At 45.5% G+C, this 21,718-nt stretch overlaps 1 protein-coding gene across 2 annotated transcripts in view; it reads right to left on the reverse strand.

The window, feature by feature from the left end:
- BTBD7 (BTB domain containing 7) overlaps positions 1-17,716 on the reverse strand; it is a 90,987-nt gene extending 73,271 nt beyond the window's left edge. For both annotated transcript variants that reach the window (XM_051826430.2, XM_051826431.2), the window contains exon 1: positions 17,579-17,716. The gene's annotated coding sequence lies outside the window, so the exon portion shown is untranslated. The remainder of the gene's footprint in view (positions 1-17,578) is intronic.
- Between the last annotated feature and the right edge of the window lie 4,002 nt (positions 17,717-21,718).

The following is a 21,718-nucleotide window of genomic DNA, read 5'->3' on the forward strand; positions in this document are numbered from 1 at the left end:
ACATTATGTAATATCTCCTACACTCACCTTTTACCACTTTTCCTCTTTGTTTACCAACATCACCCTCCTTGCTTTGCTTTAAACATGGCCAGCATTTTCTCACCTCAGAGTTTTCATGATTTCTGTCCTTCCTGCTTGGAAAACTCTCACTCATGTGTATCCAAACAGCTCATTCCCTCTCTCCCCTCACATGCTCCCACCTGCCAGAAACCTTTTCAGCAGGCCTATGGAAAAGGCAACCCCAACCCCGACTCCCACACTCAGAGATCCTCACACTGTCTGGTTTGCTACACTCCCTCAGGAGGACCTGACACACTGGTTTGTTTTAAGAAACACATATATTTAAGCTTTCACAGTTCCTTCCTGCATGTCTGACTTGAGGAGTGGCATCTTTGTTGGTTCCGAAGGAACATATGGTATTCTCTTGCACTAAGGTAAGGTTCAGACTGCTAGTCCTATAAAAAGTACTGAAATCAACCTTGAAAAAGGGAGGGTACAAATCCTAGTTTGAGAAATATCACTTACTATAGTCCAGTTTTATAGAATTATTCATCACTCCATTACTGGAGTACCAACTATATGTCTAGCACTATGCCAAATGCTACAATGATAGATAACCTAGTCTTGGTTCTCATTTGTTTACGGGCCAAGTAAAAGAAATGACATTTAAACAAATCAATAAAATAACATGGAGGGCTGGTGCTGTGGTGTAGTGGGTAAAGCCGCCACCCGCAGTGTTGGCATCCCATATGGGCGCCAGTTCAATTCCCGGCTGCTCCACTTCTGATCCAGCTCTGCTATGGCCTGGGAAAGCAGTAGAAGATGGCCCAAGTGCTTGGACCCCTGCACCCATGCGGGAGACCCAGAAGAAGCTCCTGGCTTTGGATCAGTGGAGCTCTGGCCATTGCAGCCATCTGGGGAGTGAACCAGCAGATGGAACATTGAGGTATGAAGTTGAGGTACGAAGTGAGGAAAGTTTGCACCGGGCTAATGCTGAAACATTTTAAAGAAAATAACACAATATGAAAATTGATTTTATTTAGAGTTAAAAATAATCAAAAGGTATTATGTAGGAAAGACTCAGCAGGTCTGAGCCTGACACCCTCAGAAAGGTCTGCTCACAGGGTGGCCCTCTATCAGGTCTCAGGGAACCAGAATTCTGGAGTGTTTGCACCATTCTCTAATTATCTGACAAAGGTCACCCACACTGCCAACAACATGACTTATGCTGAGTTCCTGCTTTCCTTCTGGGAGCCTGGAATTTCTGAATGATAGGCAGAGGGAACTTACGTAAACATCGCAATGAAGACTGCGGGCATTGGGACTGCTATTGTGGCACAGCAGGCTATTATTATTCTAAAGCTGACACCATCTTGTCCATTAAACAGAATTCTATGAGCATCCCAGAGGTCCTTGGCAAGTTTAACAAACTTGAGACACCAGGCATACGGTATCAAGAGTGCTGATTCAAGTCATGGCTGCTCCACTTCCAATCCAGCTCCCTGCTAATGCACCCGGAAAAGCAGCAAAACATGGACCAAGTTTTTGGGCCCCTGCAACCCACAGGGGAGAACTGCATGGAGTTCCAGGATGGAGTTCTAGGCTCTTAGCTGCAGCCTGGCCCAATCGTAGCTGTTTCAACATTTCTCTGTCACTCTGCCTTTCAAATAAAAATAAATCTTAAAAAAACAAAAACAAACAAACAAAAAAACTCCGGACACTGAGTCTCCAAGGAGCTCCCCTGGTAGATGACACTTCACACATCCTGCCCCAACTTGATGCAGGAGGAATTACGTGGGACTCCACTGGGAGAGGACTCTGGGAAGCTTGTGCCCGGTTTCCTCAAGACTTTGTCCCATGAGCCTTCTCCCATTATGACTTTGCTTGGTGTCCTTTGCTGTAGTTAACTCTTAGCTGTAAGACGCTTAATATTTTGTGGTCTCCTGAACCACAAAAACTAGGGGTGATCTTAGGGACCCCAAAGCAGGTACAAAATGGGTATGTGAAATGTGTGCCTCTACTATATTGTCTTGGGAATAAATATATGGTTGGTATCCAGATATGAAGGCTATTTTAAAAACCTATGAAGGAATCATTCAACAAATCAGAGCACTGGCAACCTTCAAGAAAACACAGCAGGCGCTGACGGGGAAGAGGAATGCCAGGGACTTCTGGGGATGCTCACAGCATTCTAATGGACAAGATGGTGTCAGCTTTACAGTAATTTGTCCTAAGAAAAAGTAAGTTAATTTGTTTAATGTACTTCTTTGTATGAACACTTTTACAGAATAAGGAAAATGTTTTGTGTGAGTCCAAATTTAAAGTTTCAGTCAAAGCCTTGAAAGTAAATTCATTTCCTGAGAAAAAGGATACAGATGAATGAACGGAAAGCTAAGTGCTACGAGCCACAGGAAACGCTGGTGATTCCGGGGCTGGAAAAGGCAGAGGACTGGTGAAAAGCGTGGAAAACACAATCAACAGGCCAGGTGCTGACCAGGACTCGGTGCCTGTGAGAAGCGCGACTAGAATGACGCTACTCCAAACCAGCAATCATTCCTTTCTGTTCTGCTGCCAGAGTCTGGACACTTCACTCTCAGTCCCTCAAACTCTGAGAGACAATTAATGAAGATTTCTATGTCCTCAAACAGAATAAACTCCTAAAGCACTGGAACTGTGTCCTAGTTCAGTAATTATGTTTCCCTAAGACCCTAAAGAGTCCCTGGCTCATAACGGACCCTTTAAAACAAGGTGCTTAGAAAGGAGAATAAAACCAGGAAGCCAGGAAATACAGGATGTAAAGAATTCCTGTTCACATTTTCTTCATTTTCCTTCTTGATTGCCTCCCTCTAGCAACCTCTCAGTTTATCACTAAGTTCACTTAATCCTTTCCATCCCACTGCTCGCATCCCATCTTTGCCTTGGCAACTGCGTGAACACTATGAGTATGTGCAGCACACTTAGCCAGGCAGTGCGAGGGGTACGAAAAGAGCTTACATGCTAGTGCAGGCACATATTTCTGGGGACAGAGAGAAAGAACGTGATCGTGGCATGGAACACACAGGAAGGTGCCGGGGCTTTCATGAAAAGATGGCATCTGCTCTAACTCTTGAAGAATGTCAGAATTTAAATATGAGCAAACATAGGTAAGCGTATTTCAATGAAGAGAACAGCTCAAGAATGAGTAAGTAGGGGCAAGTGTTGAGGTGCAGACAGTGAAGCTGCTGTCCACAGTGAGGTTCAAGTTCTAGCTGCTGCACTTCAGATCTGGCTCCCTGCTAGTGCAGATTTGTTTTTCTTCTTGAAAGTTTGGAGTATTCTGTAAGTCTGGACCTGAAATTTTGATTGTGTGAGTTTTTCTTGGTTGGGTATTTGGAATTGAGAGAGCATCGAAGAATGGCCCAAGTGTTTGGGCCCCTGCATCCACGCGGAAGACTGGATCAACACCCTGGCTCCTGGTTTGGCCTGGACCAGTGCTGGTCATTATGGCCATTTGGGGAGTGAATCAGGGTATGGAAGATCCCTCTCCCTGTCTCTCCCTCTCTCTAACTCTGTGTTTTTCAAATACCTCTTAAAAAAATAGTAAGTAACACAATGGTCAAGATATGGGAATAACTCAATGTCTGCTGACAGATGAAAGGAGAAAGAAAAGGTGGCATCTACATGTGAAACCTGTATTGTGATCCTGGCTCCTGGCTTCAACCTGGTCCAGCCCAGGTCATTGTGGGCATCTGGGGAATGAACCAATGGATGAGAGTTCTCTCTCTCTCACATAAGATAAAGAAAGAAAATATGGTAAGTAATATACAAGGTAATACTATTCAGTCTTAAAGAATGAAATACATGACAACATGGAAAACATTATGTAAAGCAAAATAAACGAGCCACAGAAAGACAAATACTGCCTAATTCCACTTACATGAGCTATGTAGGCCTGGCCACTACCCAGAGTGACTAGTGACTGTCTACACTAATCAAAGTCATAGAATCAAAGCATGGAATGGTGGCTGGGGTGGGAAGGTGAGGAGTCATCAATCACCAAGCACAGTTCCAAATTAACAAGGGGAACAGGCTCTGCACACCTGCAGGATACAGAGCACCCATAATTAACACTGTGCTGTGCACTTAAAGAGGGCAGACCCTGCATTCTTACAATCAAATTAAATTAGGAAAAAAATGAATAGGTATATGAGGGAAAACATGTAAGTGCTAGGAAATAAGGCAAGAAACAAAGGCTTAAGAGTTGATGAGGCAAGCGAGAGCAAGAGAGAAGCAAAGATGCTGCCATGGTTCAATTAGGCAGAGTTGACAAAGGAGACCAAACAGAGCAGCCAGTGAGGGAGAGGAAAATGAGACGTGGTCTCAGAATTCAAGGGGAGAAAGCTGGACTGGAGGCGAAAACTCGTCAACAGCACATGTATTTTTGTAACTCCTTTCCCAAGTGTGGCTGCAGAAGTGGGGCAGTAGTAGAAAGGGATTTGGAAGTCTTAAAAAATGAGAGGGAGGAAGGTATGGAAGCAAAGGAGTAAGTGGATAGGAATGATGTAGTCAAGTTGTATTTTCAGCTGGGGTGTCTGTCATGGATACACTCGGCAATGTCTGGAAACATTTTTGGTTGCCACAACTAGAGAGAGGGGGAGGGGAGGGTACTACTGGCATCTAACAGGTAGAGGTCAGGAATACTGCTCAACATTATATAAGGCACAGGACGTCTCCTACAACAAAGAATTATGCGGCCCCAGATACTAATAACCCAAGGCTGAGAAATATGTAGAAGAGTGTGAGGGATACAACAGAAGAGTTAACTAGAGAAACGAAGCTTTTGGTAAAGTGAGAGCATTTGGGGAGGAGGAGTTTTGGGTTCTCTATCTAGCGACTTAATTGAGAATTACAGCCTGAGGCTAGAAGTAGCTTCAAGGCTTTATCCATTTGCCAAGTCTGCTTTAGTGGAATGGCATTCCAACTTCCATGAACAGATGACATAAGGGTAGGCTTCAATCATTTCCTGTGATTTGACACTGATAAACCACTTATCTTCTGGGATATAATCAAGGTTAAAAATATGGGATTTCAAAAAAAAATTATTTACTTGAAAATCAGAGTGGGGGCAGTGGAGAGAGAGACAGAAAGAGAGATCGTCCATCTGCTGGTTCACTCCCCAGGGCTATGCTAGGCTGAAGCCAGGAGCTTCATCCAGGTCTCCCATGTGGGCAGCATGGGCCCAAACAATTAGACCGTCTTCTGCTGCTTTCCCAGGCCATTAGCAGGGAGCTGAATGAAATGGAAGTGGAGTAGCCGGGACACAAACCAACACCCATATGGGATGCCCGAGTTGCAGTGGCAGCTTTACCTGCTGCACTACAAAGCCAGCCCCATAAATATGGGACACTTTGAAAGCAATTCTATATATACACAGAAGTCATGTCCATTAAAAGGTTAACAGAAACGATCATTTCCTGCTCAACTGTGGATTTTTAACATTTTATTTGTTGAAATCTTTTTTCAGTAGAGATTAAGTCATTGACTATAATGAAATTAAAGCCTGCGCCGCGGCTCAATAGGCTAATCCTCCACCTAGCGGCGCCGGCACACCGGGTTCTAGTCCCAGTCGGGGTGCCTGATTCTGTACCGGTTGCCCCTCTTCCAGGCCAGCTCTCTACTGTGGCCAGGGAAGGCAGTGGAGGATGGCCCAAATGCTTGGGTCCTGCACCCGCATCGAAGACCAGGAGAAGCACCTGGCTCCTGCCTTCGGATCAGCACGGTGCGCCGGCCACAGCGTGCCAGCCGTGGCGGCCATTGGAGGGTGAACCAACGGCAAAGGAAGACCTTTCTCTCTGTCTCTCTCTCTCTCACTGTCCACTCTGCCTGTAAAAAGAAAAAAAAAAAAAAAAAAAAAGAAAGAAAGAAAAGAAAATAAAAAATATGTCATTGCAGGGCCGGCACTGTGGCATAGCGGGTAAAGCTGCTGCCTGCAGTGCCAGCATCTCATATGGGTGCCGGTTCGAGTCCTGGCTGCTCCACTTCCAATCAAGCTCTCTGCTATGGTCTAGGAAAGCAGTGGAAGATGGCCCAAGTCCTTGGGCCCCTGCACCTGTTTGAGAAACCTGGAAGAAGTCTCTGGCTCCTGGCTTCAGATCGGCACAGCTCCATTCATTGTGGACATCTGGGGAGTGAACCAGCAGATGGAAGACTTCTCTCTCTCTGTAACTCATTCAAATAAATAAATAAATTTTTAAAAAAATATTCTATCACAAAAAAAAAAAAGTTGAAAAATATACCAGCATAAGAAATTATCAGTTCATCTACCAGCATCATTTTAATTGTTAAAATTTTACATATTTATTTTCATTTTATTTGAAAGATGCTGATTTACTACCCCAAATGCCCACAACAGTTAGGTCTGGGTCAAGCTGAAGCCAGGAGCTCAATCTGAGTCTCCCATGGGGGTGACAGGACTCCAAGTACTTCGGCCACCTTCTGCTTCCTCCCAGGAATTGCATTAGCAACAAGCTGGATAAGAAGGCGAGGAGCCAAGACTCGAACCAGCATTCCAATATAGGAATTAGGCATGCTAAGGCTTTTAACTACCGCACTGAACACCTAGCCCTGTAATTTTATGTTAAAAAATTTCCTGTTTCTTTGAAAACTAATTATAAAAGATCTATATTTTAACAGCTCACAGGGGGATAATATGAAAAGGAGACCTACAGAGTACCAGTTTTAAAGTTACAATGTGATACTGTTAAATAGGGCAAGGAGGAATTAACAGTGGCTATAAAAAAAATGGAGCTGGAAGTATCTTTGGTGGGTAGCGCATTATATTTCAGGGCCACAACTGACTAGGTCATAAGGAAACACAAAAAAATACTATTTACTGAGTTACAGGAAAGGTATCAAGAGGAATTTAATCAAAATACGATCTGTTCTCAAATAAGAGCATTTTTATTCATTTAAATATTTTCTGAGCCCTTACTATGCATGCACAGGGATTTGGCAATGAACAAGACAGGCATAATTTCCCCTCTAAAGGGGCTTAACATCTAGCGGGAAGAACTGGCAAATAGGCAGGTACCATGTGGAAGCAGCTCCGATCAGCGGTGATGACGACTCTGGGGCCAAGCTACTTGTGTTTGGACCCAGATCTGCCATTTCTAAACTGTATGATCTTGGGCAAATTTTTTATTTCTGTGTCTGGTGATAAAAGTGTCCACCTTTCAGGGTTGTTGAGAAAGTGACATCTGAGATGGTAGCTAGGACTGATAATAAAGTGTGAACTTTTCCCTTTTCTTGGTGAAGATGACAGCTGAGGGAGAGACGCTAAAACAATCCTCTGAACACAGTAAGTCCCGAGAAGAGAACAGAAGCCGCTTCACTGACAAAGTAGAAGAAATTCCATTTCAAATGCAGGGGATTAGCTCACTAGGCTAATCCTCTGCCTGCAGCGCCGGCACACCGGGTTCTAGTCCCGGTTGGGGCGCCGGATTCTGTCCTGGTTGCCCCTCTTCCAGGCCAGCTCTCTGCTGTGGTCCGCGAGTGCAGTGGAGGATGGCCCAAGTGCTTGGGCCCTGCACCCTTGGGAGGGAGACCAGGAGAAGCACCTGGCTCCTGCCATCGGATCAGCGCGGTGCGCCGGCCGCAGCGCGCTGGCCGCGGTGGCTATTGGAGGGTGAACCAACGGCAAAGGGAGACCTTTCTCTCTGTCTCTCACTGTCCACTCTGCCTGTCAAAAAAAAAAAAAAAAAAAAAAAAAAAGCAGGGGCTTAGCAGGTAAAGTCGCCACCTGCAGTGCTGACATCCCAAATGGGCACCAGTTCTAGTCCTGGCTGCTCCACTTCCTAACCAGCTCTCTGCTCTGGCCTGGGAAAGCAGCGGAAGATGACCCAAGTCCTTGGGCCCCTGCACTCGTGTGGGAGACCAGGAAGAAGCTCTTAGCTCCTGGCTCTGGCTTCCGATCGGCGCAGCTCTGGCCGTTGCGGCCAACTGGGGAGTGAACCAGCAGATGGAAAACCTCTCTATCTCTTCCTCTCCTTCTCTGTGTAACTCTGATTTTCAAGTAAATAAATAAATCTTAAAAAAAAAAAAATGCAGGGGAAGGGTTTATGGCAGCACCAAGGTATGAGACATAAGATCCAAAACAAGGCATTAGGACCTTATTTTACAGAGAGAGCCTTCTGTTGCCTTTTTTAAAAAACATACACTATTGCTTAAATTAAGCGACCAACTTTTTCTTATTCAGGAATTAATGAGCCTACAGACATAAAGGACACATACAAAATATGGAAGAGACCTTACATACTCAAAAGTTGAAATACAAACAGCATTAAAGATACTAATTTTGAAAAGCTGATGGAGGAAAACAGAATGTCTGAGCTTCTACCTTCCAAACACCACATTTGGCATTTTCACATAAATCACCTTAATTACTCAACACAAGAACCTTGAGGAGGAGGATTTATTCATTTTATAGATTAGGAAATTAAGACTCAATGACATTAACTATGGCTTAGTAAAGGAAAAGCACGCAACCACACATCAGAACAAGAAGGCTCTTCACCTGCAAATATGACAAATGCATCTTTTCATAAGCATCCAATACATGATATTCCAAATTTCTAAATATACACTCTATTCCTCTTTTCCTTGTTTTAAAAATAACTGCAAATTACTGTGTTAAAGTTTCATTTTTTGACTAAAGCAACACATGGTGAAGGAAACTAAGTCTGTACATTTTCCGTCTCCTTCCTGCCTCTCTGACATTACTGTTGAAGCATGTGACAGAACTACGACTCCATAATTAAGGCTATTATGAGACTGCTCCGTCACAAGCTACTACTAACTTTTGCTACAAACTCATCTAGTTTTGCCACAAAGCTTTTTGCTTACAAGAAAATTCTTATGTCTAGTCTCCAGCAAAAAAATATTTTAGGAAAGTCTGAAGAATAAGTAGTTCTTAAGAAGTATATTATAGATTTTTTTCTCTTAAGAGTAATTCACAAATGAATCCCGGATAAAACTGACCTACATATGATTTTAAAACAATAAAAGATCCATTTTGCACTTGAAGTTAGGTAAGGCATTTAAGTCTTTCCCTACAAAGGGAAGGAAACAGCACAACAACGGCATGGTTGCTTACTGCACCTCCTTAAAGGACCACTGCCAGAAAATACTGTTATGTCTTTAAAAAATTATATTTACTGAAAAAAAAATTGTTAACATGTAATATTTGTATATTTGTCCCATTTTCTCAGCTACTGAAAATTTCCAGATAAGAAGGGTAAATAAAAAACTATGGTATAACTGATTTTCCATTCTCACTTTAAAGACAGTAAAAAACCTATTTATTTAAAAATGGCTTACTAAGCACTCTTCGATATTTCACCCCAACAACTCACTCACTGAATACCTACCACAGACCAGACGCTGTGCTATATCCTGTACATCCGGGTTCCACACAAACAGTCGCGTAGAGGAGTCAGACATACACGCAATTGACTGTAATACACTATAGTAAGGGCAGGGAGAGAGGTCCAAAGTATCAAGGAATGTATGGCTACTGATAAAGGTAACATAACTAGGTCTTGAATAGAGAGGACTATACTAACAGGCAGGCTTTTAATGGCAAATAAATTCAAAGAACTGGCAGAACCGGTAAGAACATTATCCATCATAAGAAGTTCTATGGTAGGGAAGGCTCAAGACTCTGTATAAAACCTGGCTGTTTGATGTTAACCAGGACCTAGATTCTTTCTACCTCTTTGCCATCGTCCAAGATGCTTTCTCAAGGCAGCTGGCAGTGGTAATGGGGTCTTGTGTTTCTGTGTTCATATACGAGAGGAAGAATCCTCCACCAGAAATAGAATGTCTCCTCCTTATCTGAGAGAAATAACTGTTTACAGGTTCTGGACGTGGTTTGCCTCTGCCAAAACCAATGTTGAATCTGTATGCCAGTGTAGCAGTGCTGGGAGGAGGGACCTTTAAGATGGATTAACGTCTTTCTCATGACAATAATAAGCTCAGCCCCTTTGTCCCCGCCTCTTCTGCACACACTCCTGCCTTGTTATGCCAGCTACCATGTAATGATACAGTATGAGGTTCTCACCAGATATGGTTGCCTTATCTTGAAACTCCCCACTCCAGAACCATGAGCCAATAATAAAACTCTTTCTAAAACAAATTTCCCAGTCTCAGGTATTCTGTTATCATAATAGCAGACAGACAAAGACACAGGAAACCCCATGAGTTGATTGGCTTGGATTCAATATCCACCCCAGAAGCTGGTGTTGAATCCCCTCTCCAAGTCTTCTGAAAGCATGAACAAAAGCAGATTCTGTCAGGAAAGAAAAGTAGCCACAAGATGTGCAGCTAACAGAATTAATGACAAAAGATAAGGAGAACTCCAAGCACTGGGATAAACAAATGAAAAACACAGAAGCACATGGAAGGAGAAACAGCTTGGAATGGCTAGAATGATAATACATCTAACGTCAGACAGGGTCCGTAAGTTTGGACTTCGTACTATAGAAAACGCGAAGTTAAGTTTTTTAAATAGGAAAATATCGTGCTCTTTAAGGAACACAACTGTAGGAGTAATACAGAGATGGTGACGGAGAGTGAAGAGCCAGCAAGCAGCAGAGACTTCGCTAGAAGACTGTTCAACAAATAGTCCAGACTGGTAAGGCAGGCCTGAAAGAGGGAAAAGATGGAATAAAAACCAACTAACAAAACACACAAGATAGCAAGGCTGTTAAGTAAGACATTTCCATACTTTTTTTTTTTTTTTGACAGGCAGAGTGGACAGTGAGAGAGAGAGAGAGACAGAGAGGGAAAGGTCTTCCTTTGCCGTTGGTTCACCCTCCAATGGCCGCCGCTGCAGCCGGCGCACTGCGCTGATCCGATGGCAGGAGCCAGGAGCCAGGTGCTTTTCCTGGTCTCCCATGGGGTGCAGGGCCCAAGCACCTGGGCCATCCTCCACTGCACTCCCTGGCCACAGCAGAGAGCTGGCCTGGAAGAGGGGCAACCGGGACAGAATCCGGCGCCCCGACCGGGACTAGAACCCGGTGTGCCGGCGCCGCTAGGCGGAGGATTAGCCTAGTGAGCCGCGGCGCCGGCCTCCATACTTATTTTTTAATAGATCAAGAAATCAAACTTCAGACAGACTAACAGACTTCCTTTACTAACCTAGAACTGTAACAGCGGTCAGAATCTGAATGGAGGTGATTCCCAGTCCAGGTTATATTGCATCACAACCATATCTAAAAACCCCACTAATACTCAAAAAAGCTATCTATTTTGAATCCTGCAATTTAAAGGATTTTCTGTGCATTGGATTAAAGTGATTCCTATTCAGGCCAGTGCTGTGGCACAGTAGGTTGATCCTCTGCCTGTGGTACCCGCATGCCAAATGGGTGCCAGTTCTAGTCCCGGTTGCTCCTCTTTCAATTCAGCTGAGTGGCACGGGAAAACAGTAGAAGATGGCCCAAGTCCTTGGGCCCCTGCACCCACATGGGAGACCTGGAAGAACCTCTTGGCTCCTGGCTTTGGAGAGGTGCAGCTGCGGCCCTTGCGGCCATTTGGGGAGCGAACCAGCGGAGGGAAGACATTTCTCTCTCTCTCTCACTGTCTATAACTCTACCTCTCAAATAAATAAAATCTTTAAAAAAAAGTGATTCCTATTCATTTCAACCTTAATGTTCACACAGTGTCATATAATGACACAGATATGCCAACTCATAAAACTGCATTATGTTGCTAACATTTCACTGTGTGAGATAGTAAGAGTATTTGAAAGACTCATTTGTAATATAAAATTTACAGATGGTCAAAAATTTAAAAATTAAAAAAAAAAAAACACTAAAAACCACCATGGCTTGCACTAAACTTTTAAAACTCACTTTGGAAATAAATTAGGCACTGAATGGTTGCGTTTCATTATAAATCTGGAGTCAGCAGGCATTTGAAAAATTTTTTCTAACTTATACCTCCTCTTGAAATTTTGAACTCTGAAAACTAACTTCCACTAGTATCAACTATTCTAAGTTCTTTTAAAAAGATCCCTGTTATAGAAAAGGTCACTTGTATATTTTTAGAATAAATTTTATTTTACTTTGCTAGCACTGTACCAAGACTGGGTGAAGATGATTTAAAATAAAAATTTTCCATGAAAAATGATAAACAATATACTTTTCAGTTTACTGGGTTAAACCTTAGACTTCTTCTTGATTCAATTTGTAATATCAGGGGTGTGCATTTGCCACAGGGGTCAAGATGTCACTTAAGAGACCTGCATCCCATACTGGAATCCCTGGGTTCGAGTCCTAGCTCTGATTCTGATTTGATTCCAGCTTTCTGCTAATGTACACATGGAGAGGTAGCAGGTGATGGCTCAAGTACTTCGGTCCCTACCAACCATGTGTGAGACCTGGATTGAGTTCTGGGTTCTTGGCTTTGGTTTGGCCGAGAGCCCGCCTGTTCAGGGCTTTTTGGAAATGAACTAGTAGATGAAGATCTTTTCATCTCCCTTTGCCTTTCAAATAAATAGAAATTAAAAATTACTTTTGGTGAGTACCTATCTGTCAGGCAATATACTAGGAATATAGCTGTGAGCAAAACCAAATAACAATTAGTCAGGCATATATTTGTATTATTTGATTAATATCAGTCTTGCCCACTGGGTAACTATAGCACTATTCTTTCTTCAAACAGGTCTGCAAATGTACAACGATAATATCTAAAGATATCAAGTTCACAGAAATACAGCATTCTCCCAATGACACCAGAATTTTCTCATTCACCAAGCTAAAAACACTTTCAGCACCCATAGATGACTTTTAATACAGACTTGCTAAAATACTCAACAAACCAGGGTTAAAAGAAAACTGTCTCAACATCAAAAAGGTCATATATTTAGAAAATCCATACAAACACCAAACCCAATGATCAAAGATTAAACATTTTTCCTCCAAGAACAGAAACAAGTTGAAGATGTCTGCTTTTGTGTCTTCAAATCAACATGGTACAGAAGCCCTAGACGAACAATTAGGCAAGAAAAAAGTGTCATTCAAATTAGGAAGGAGTAAGTACCTTAACTGTCTGCAGATGACAAAACCTTGTATGTAGAAAACTAACTATTCCACCAAAAGCTTCTTACAACAACAAATAAATTCTGCAAAGTTGCAGAATACAAAATCAACAAGCAGAAATGAGTTGTGTTCTTATGCCCTCAACGAACGTTCCAAAAGGGAAAGTAAGAGAATTGTCCCACTCACAGTAGCCGCAGATATAAAACACTTGGGAATAAACTTAACGAAGACTTTCATGCTGAAAGCACTATGAATGAAGCATTGCTGAAAGAAATCAGACAAAATAAACAGAAAGACATCCTGTGTTCATTAATTGGAAGCCTTAATATTGTAAAAATGTCAATACTACCCAAAGCAACCTACAGGTTCAATAAAATGCCTAACAAAATCACAGTAGCATATTTTTGCAGAAATAGAAAAAAATCCATCCTAAAATTCATATAGGATCTCAAAGAATTCTGTATGCCCCCCCCCAAAAAAAAACAAAACCAAAAAAAAAAAAAAAAAAACAGGAAAAAGAATAAAGCGAAGATCTCACAATTTTTTATTTCAAATTTTACTGTCAAGTTATAGCAATTAAAACCACATGTTACTGGCATAAAGACAGACTTACAGACTAATGGAACAGTGTAGAAAGTCCTGAAATAAATCCTTGCACTTATGGTCAGATGATTTTTGTTTTAAATCATTATTTGTATTTGAAAGGCAGAAAAAGAGACAAAGATGTTCCATCTGATGGTTCATTCTCCAAATGTCTGCAACAGCAAGGGCTGGGCCACGGCAAACCAGGAGAAAGGAACTCAATTCAGGTCTCCCAGGTGGGTGGCAGGGACTCAAGTACTTGAGCCATCACAGGCTGCCTGCCAGGGCATACATTAGCAAAGATGGGAAGCAGAGGCAGGATTCAAACCCAGGCACTACATGCAGGTGTTCCAAGCTGTGCCAAATACACACCCCCAGATGACTTTCAATAAAGATGCCAAGATCATGGGGGTAAGAACGGTCTACTCAACAAACGGTATTAAGAAAGCAAGATATCCACAAATAAAGACCTAAACTTAGGAACCACAATTACAAAATTCACTTAGATGAGAACACAGAAAAAGCTTCATGACACTGAATTTGGCAGTGAATTCTTGGATATGATAGGAGGAAGCAGAAGCCACAAAAAACACCAGGTAAGTTGGATTTAATCAAAATTAAAAATTTGTGTGTGTCAAAGGACAGTATCAACATACCAAAAAGGCAACCACAACACGCAGATCATGTCTGATAAGGGATTAACACGTAGCATACAGGAAGATATGCAAAATATACAACTCCTACGACAAAAAATAACTTGATAAAAAACGGGCAAAGAGCTTGAACAGATGTCGCTCCAAAGATGACACACAGACACATATCCCTTAACGATTTCTGAGAAACGCATCGAAATGCGTCATCACGCAACTTTGTTGTTTGAACATCAAAGAATATATTCACACAAACTTAGATCGCGTATTTCTCCACACATCTAGGCTACATGGTATAGCCACATCGGTATATGCAGTCCCTGCCTTTGACTAAAATGTTTGTGGCGTGACTATACAAACAGCTGATAAGCATAGGAAAAGATGGTCAACATCACTAATCTTTAGGAAAATGCAAATCAAAACCACAATAAGATATCACACACATTCATTAAAATGGCAATTATCAAAGCAAAACCACATGAGGCTGTAGAATAAGTCAACCCTTGCATATTGGTGATGAAAATATGTAATTTTCTGGGCCTGTACCCAAAAGAAATGAAAGGATTTGAATATTTTTATACCCACGTTCACAACATTACTCACAATAGTCAAAATAGTCACAATGGTTAACAGTCAAAAGGTGAACGTGCTCACTCGTCTTTGAAATAAATAAGTCTTTTTTAAAAAGTGAATGCAATTCATATGCCTATCACTGGATAAATGGATAAACAAAATGTGGTATATACATATAATGGAATATTATCTAGCCTTTAAAAGGTGAAAATTCTGATATGTGCTACAACACATATTTGGACCCATATTAAGTAAGCCAGTCACAAAAATGCAATACTGTATGATTCCACTTATGGGCAACACCTAGATTTGTCAACCTTGCAGGGAAAGGAGAATGTAGCTGACAGGAGCTCAGGTAAAGGAAGAGTGGGAGTTAGTGTCTAATGGATACAGAATCTCAGCTCCAGAAGACAAAGATAACTCTACAGATGAATGGTAGTCATGCTTGTACAACAATGAGAATGTATTAAATGCCACTAAACTACACTTAAAAACAGTTACGATGGTAAAATACACCTGCTATGCAATCCTTGTTGCTGAATTTATCAGTCTAGGATCTCATCTCTTCATACTCCAGCAACTGCAACAGCTACTGTCTACCCAGGCGCACTCCACGCTAAAACAGATCACTGACAGGCTCAGCACTCCTCAGGTTTATCACATTCCTCACTGGCCTCCAAACTTTCCAAGGCTCCCTATACCTTGCACAAGAGGACAGAATCCAACCCTTCTTTGCAACTTCTAACATTTCCCAGGGAAATCAGCTGTCACTTCATCCTAGGCCCCCTTCATTCCTTCCCCACAAAGCTAGCCTCCACTTCACTCTCGCTTTTCTCTCACAAAGTAACTGTTCCACATTCTCTGTAAACTGGAGGCCAACCCAAGTTCCAAGTGTTCCAGGAAGTTCTTTGGACTCCTGAGGCCTCACCCCTCTCCCTCTTCCCTGATCACCTACAGCATTCTTTGTGCTGGATTCACCAGACTGTCTGTTGGATTCTTGCAGAAACATCTTATCTTTGCCATAAGAACCCGAGGGCAAAATCCATACATTATGTTTCTTTCATTTCTCCCATAGCACTAGCATAATACAAGACAAAGCAGGTCTCCAATAACCACTTGTGTAATTCTGGATGTGTTTCAGTGACTAGAATATGAAATCAAAATGCTAGGGTTTTATTGAATTTCCGAAGGTTAACTTGTGACACATTACAAATAAAACTGCTGTGACTCAACAAGAAGATGAATGGAGACTAGGCAGCATAGCCAGAAAAACAACACAGGTGTTTCAAACCCTAAAATTACAGTTTGATACCAAGAACTCATTGAAATGCTGGTACTGGGACAAAGAACAACATCCTAGTTGGGTTTTGTGGGGCGGAACAGTGTCCTACAGAATTTAATGAATACATACAAGGAAGAGCCAAGCAGCAACTGGGCCAAAACATAAGTCATGGGCCCTACTGAAAACTCTAAACAAAATGTCTCAGTTTTTTACTCAATTCAGGTTAGGAAAAAAGTCTTCACGGGACACAAGGTAGCTGTCAGCATCAGGGAGAGGCTCTTTCCTATCTGCGTGCAACTCTACTGCACAAAGACCACGGGACAGCCGTGGGCAGTGGTGGTGAAGAAAGCAACGCGGGAGTGCAGTGCCAAGAACTCCACACAGGTCTAGGTCCTGGTCTGGCGAGTGCCCGCCAGCTGCAGCACCCGCAGCAGGTCGCTCGCCTCGCAGAGCCTGGAGACCAGCTGCAAGACAGTCACATCTGATCCCAAAGCATGCTCCGACTCCGAAAGTGCAGGACAAGTCTAATCACAGCTGCTAACCATGTGCGATTCTTGCACGGCAATTTCAAATCCCTCTTCCACGTTTCAGGAAGAAGGCAATTCATCTCAGCAATCTAGAAGAAACGGATGCTATTCAGCGACAAACGATCCTGCTGGCTTACAGAGCTAAGGACTCCCGTAGAAACGTCTGCTTCCACGACACCGGAGGAGGTTTAAGACAGGAAATCGCTCTGGTCAGGAGAAGCCAGGCGGCCTCTGTGAATCAGGCCTGCTCCACAGGACTCATTATCTGCGCTGGAGTGTGAAGAGGTGCGGCACCCCTCGGAGTTTCTCCAAAAACACGGCGAGAAGTTCTCATCCCGGGGGTAAGCCCAGCGCAGGGCAAACCCGAGCGCTCGCACAGGCACGGCCGCCGCCTCGCGCTCGCGTCCTCGCAGCCTGTCCAGCCCGGCTCCAGGTCCGTCCCGCACCGCCACTTGCCCGGACCGCTGCGCTTCGCGCCCACCGCGCCCCCCGGGAGCGGCCGGCCCCGGAGCGCCCGCTCCCACGCCCACCCGGGCGGCCGCGGCCCCGCACCCGGGTACTCAGCGCCCGCGTCCCGGGAGCCGCGGGTCCCGCCCCTCCCAGCCTGGGACCGGCCACCGCGGCCGCCTCGCGCCGACCTCTCCGCGAGCGCCACGCCTCGCGCCTCGGCCCCGGGGACGGCGGCGCGCTGCCCGGCCCGCCCCTCGCGGCGCCCAGGGACCGGCCAGTCCGGCGCCGCCGCGCCTCGGCCCCGCACCGACGACTCCCCGGCCCCGGCCCCGGCCCCGGCGCCCCCACGGCACGCATCCTCCCCCGTTCGCTCGGACGCCCCGCGCCGCGCCGGGCAGACCTCGGTCCCCAGCCTAGGAGCCACTGGGGGACACTCACCCCGGAGGCTCCTCCCGCCGCTGGGACCGCTGCCGTCGCCCCCGCCGCCGCCGCCGCCAGCACCGCCGTCCGCACCGGCGCCAGCACCCCCGGCCATCCTCCTCCTGCTGCCGCCGCCGCCGCCCTCTCCTCTCCTGTCAGGGGCTCAGGCTCCGGGACCGCTCCAGGCTCCCCTCGCCGCCATTTTGACTCCTAGAGGGAGCAGGAGGGGCTGGGTTCCGCGCGGCCCTGGGGCGCCTGCGCGGGGCTGCGGAGCCAGCCCGGGCCCCCCGCCCGCCCCCGCCGTCGCCGTGCCCGCGGTCACGTGGCCCGACGTCGGCGCGCACGCGCGCCGGGGCGGGCCGGGAAGGCGCGTCCCCGGGACCCGGGAGCCCGAGGGAGCCGGGCGGGCGCGCGCGCGCGTGTTCTCCCCGGTCGTCGCCAGGTTGCCCGGCGCTTGCCGCTCGTGGCGGCGTCTTGCAGGTTCCAGGACGTGGTGCCGCGTTGCTGAGCGTATCCGAGGAGAACGGTCGTCCCCGCGGCGCCGCTCGGCGCGTCCGCCGCCTCGGTGCGAGAGGTCCGCTCCGCCCGCCGCGGCCAGCCGCTGGCGGCTTCTTACTGCGGGGCTTTTCGGGCTGTGTGGTCGGTTTTTAAAAACCGTAACCTCGCAGGAAAGTTTTCCTCAAGAGAGACTCGTGAACAAAGCGCGGGGTTGTGACAGCCCGGCGCCACGTGGGCCGCCGAATCGCCCTCTGGCGGGTGCCCCCGGCCTGGGCGTCCGCGACGACTGCTTTCCGCGGTGCGGGAACAAAACCCTTGTGTTACAGGGCACCGTCCAGGTTTCAAAGCGCCCGTAAGTGCAGGGTTTCCTTTGGACGCGAAAGCCGCACGGCTGTCATTACCGCTGTTTTGCACAAAGCGTGCAAGCCGAGACTTGCAGCCCGCAGCCGGCCTGGCCACCGAGCACCCAGCACCCTGCCCCGCCCTGCCGCCCACGGGCCTGAGCCCTACACGGCGTATTTTTCTGGGATTCTTTAAAAAAGCATTTCGCATTTTCAATCTCTACCCATCACTTGAGAAACCAGTTTTCTGTTGTCTTAAAAGGAGTTTTTTTTAAAAACTTATTTGAAAGGCAGAGAGACAGAGACAGATCATTTATCTGCTGGTTCACTCCCCACATGCCTGCAACACCCAGGGCTGAGCCGGGTTGACATCAGGAGCCCTGAACTTGGAACTCCTGCTGAGTCTCCCCTGTGGGTGGTGGGGACCCAAAGTGCGTAAGCCATCCTCGTGCCCTCCCGGGGCGCCCGTTAGCAGGCGGCTGGCCTCAGAAGCAGATTTGGGGCTCCAGCCAAGGCTCTGTGACAGGCCTCCCGACTGGCATCTTCTGTGCTGCCCCCGAGACCTGCTCCTGTTGTCCTTAACCCACCTCGGAGCATCAAAGGGTAAGAGGAATTTGGTGATGTATTTTTAACCATCCTTTGCTCCTCTGTTGTTTTACACATTTTGTCTTTGGTTGGAGGAGTTTATTTTTTTTTTTTTTAAGTATTCTTCAATGGGAGGACCGTAACCTGTTGCTTTCCTCTCGATTTTCTTAATTTGTCATGTTGTCATTGTGTTTGTTCAGCACTTATTTCCTTGAAAACAAAGCCTTTTCCAGTTTGTATTACTTCATTTTTCCCCCCTTTCTACCTATGTGTCTTTCCTACCTCAATCCTTGGAGGTTTGGAGATTGTAATAACCCCTCTTCCAAAAAAGAATTCCTCTCTAGCTAGTAACAGTCTTCTCAACTGAGTTGTGGGCCTGGGCAAGAAATGCCTGGAAAAGTGAGAGCATTCGAAGGAAATAGGCCCATCCGGTTGGAGTCAGTGATTGTCTTAGATGCCCACCTCTTATTCCCCCATATTGCAATACTTCCCCTAACTACGTGATTGAACCTTATCTAAATTAAGGCCACCTACCATTATTTTGCCTTTTGTCTTCATCAGCTAAATAATGTATTAGCTAACAGCCCTGCTAGGAGTATATGCAAACTAAATATTCCAGTGTCCACCCCTCTTCCTGATAATTTGTTTAAAAGGTCAAATAAGATCAGTACTTACACTTTCTCACTCATTGCAAACATTCATTACTCGACTGGTTCTGCTTCCTAGCCACATGTAAAAAACACTAAGTTTAAATCATCTCCACAACAATTGCCTTCTGACTAATTTGAGGGTAATACCACTGTTCTAAGAGCCTCTGATGTAGCACTCTCCCACAGGCCTTCTTTTGTTTTCTTAACCTGACAGCTAGCTCCCATCTGCTGGTTCATCTCCCGGATGTCTACAGTGGCTGGCAGTTGGGCCAGGCCAAAGCTGGATCAAGGTCTCCTATTTGAGTGGCAGGGACTCTTATTCCTTGAGCCATGTTGTATAATCATAGGAAATTGGAATCAGGAGCCAGACCCAGGCATCAGACCCAGGTGCTCCTATACGGAACATGGGCGTCTACTCAGTATTTTCATAGCTAGACCCAACACCAACACCAGCAGAGGCTTTTTGAAGGGACTGCTGTTGTGGCATCGTGGGTTAAGCCGTAGCCTGGGACACCAACATCTCATATGGAATCCAGCTTCTCTACTTCCTGTCCAGCTCCCTGCTATTGTGCCTGGGAAACTGGCTGAAGATGGCCCAAGTGCTGGGGCCCCTGTACCCATGTGGGAGACCCAGATAAAGCTCCTGGCTCTTGCTTCGGCCTGGCCCAGCCCTGGCCATTGCAGCCATTTGGGGAATAAACCAGTGAATGGAAGATTCTCTCTCTCTCTCTCTCTCTGTAACTCTGCCTTTCAAATAAATAAATAAATCTTAAAAAAAAAAAAAAAAAAGAAAAAGAAAGGCTTTTTGAAAACTCAAAGAGCCAGTGCTGTGGCTCACTTGCTAATCCTCCACCTGCGGCGCTGGCACCCCGGGTTCTAGTCCCGGTTAGGGTGCCGGATTCTGTCCCGGTTGCCCCTCTTCCAGTCCAGCTCTCTGCTGTGGCACGGGAGGGCATCAGAGGATGGCCCAAGTGCTTGGGTCCCTGCACCTGCATGGTAGACCGGGAGGAAGTACCCAGCTCCTGGCTTCGGATCGGCACAGTGCCGTCCGTAGTGGCCATTTGGGGAGTGAACCAATGGAAGGAAGACCTTTCTCTCTGTCTCTCTCACTGTCTCTAACTCTGTGTGTGTGTGTCTCTCTCTCTCTTACTGTCTAGCTTTGGCAAAAAAAAAAAAAAAAAAAAAAAAAAAAAAAAAAAAAAAAAAACCTCAAAGAAGGTTTTCTGGTTCAACCTTGTCCTTTTGTCTATCTGCACATTTGGAAAACTCTAGTACATTATTTGGGTCTAGAATAATTTAATACATTTTACTTAAGTGTTTCAAGGGTTTCTACCCTTCAATTTATCTACATTGTGTTATTATATCGCTTAGCTGTACTTTTGAGATGCTGAATTAATTCAATTTGTATACTGTGATATTGTGAAATATATATTTGGTCTTCATCCTCATTTCCTGGCATATGATTCCTAAAATCCTTGGACTCTTCACAGTGTTTGTTTTCTGTATTCTAATGAGTTGAGTAGCAGCGTGTGTTGCTTCAGGACTGGGACTGGTCACTGGAAAGACCAAGGCAAGACTAATGGATGAGGGGGCCGGCACTGTGGTGCAGTGGGTTAAAGACCTGGCCTGAAGCACCAACATCCCATATGGGTGCCAGTTCTAGTCCCAGCTGCTCCTCTTCTGAGCCACCTCTGTCCTATGGCCTGGGAAAGCAGTAGAAGATGGCCCCAACTCCTTGGGTACGTGCATCTGAAGAGCCAAAGTGACTCCATTTAAAAAAGATAAAATAAAAAGCAGCCTCTGTTTCCCATAGCAGACCCGAGTCTTTGTAAAAGCAGGCATTCAGGCATTCCGGAGATATCAAAGCTTACCAAGGACAGCTAGCTCAGCAGACCAAGGGCAGCCCAGTAGAGATTACCAAATGAGGTAACTCCCTGAACCCAAGCCAAATGGAGACCCCCCCCCCCCACTTCAACTAAGAACAACCCGGAACAGCCCTGTCCAGTTATCAAAAGCCCTGTACTGTGAGCAGCTGCTGATGTAACCCTGTGGTTTTTTCCTTTAAAAGTGCTCCCAAACAAAGG

The sequence above is a fragment of the Oryctolagus cuniculus genome, chromosome 20 (genome assembly GCF_964237555.1).
Source record: "Oryctolagus cuniculus chromosome 20, mOryCun1.1, whole genome shotgun sequence".
Taxonomy (NCBI): Eukaryota; Metazoa; Chordata; class Mammalia; order Lagomorpha; family Leporidae; genus Oryctolagus; species Oryctolagus cuniculus.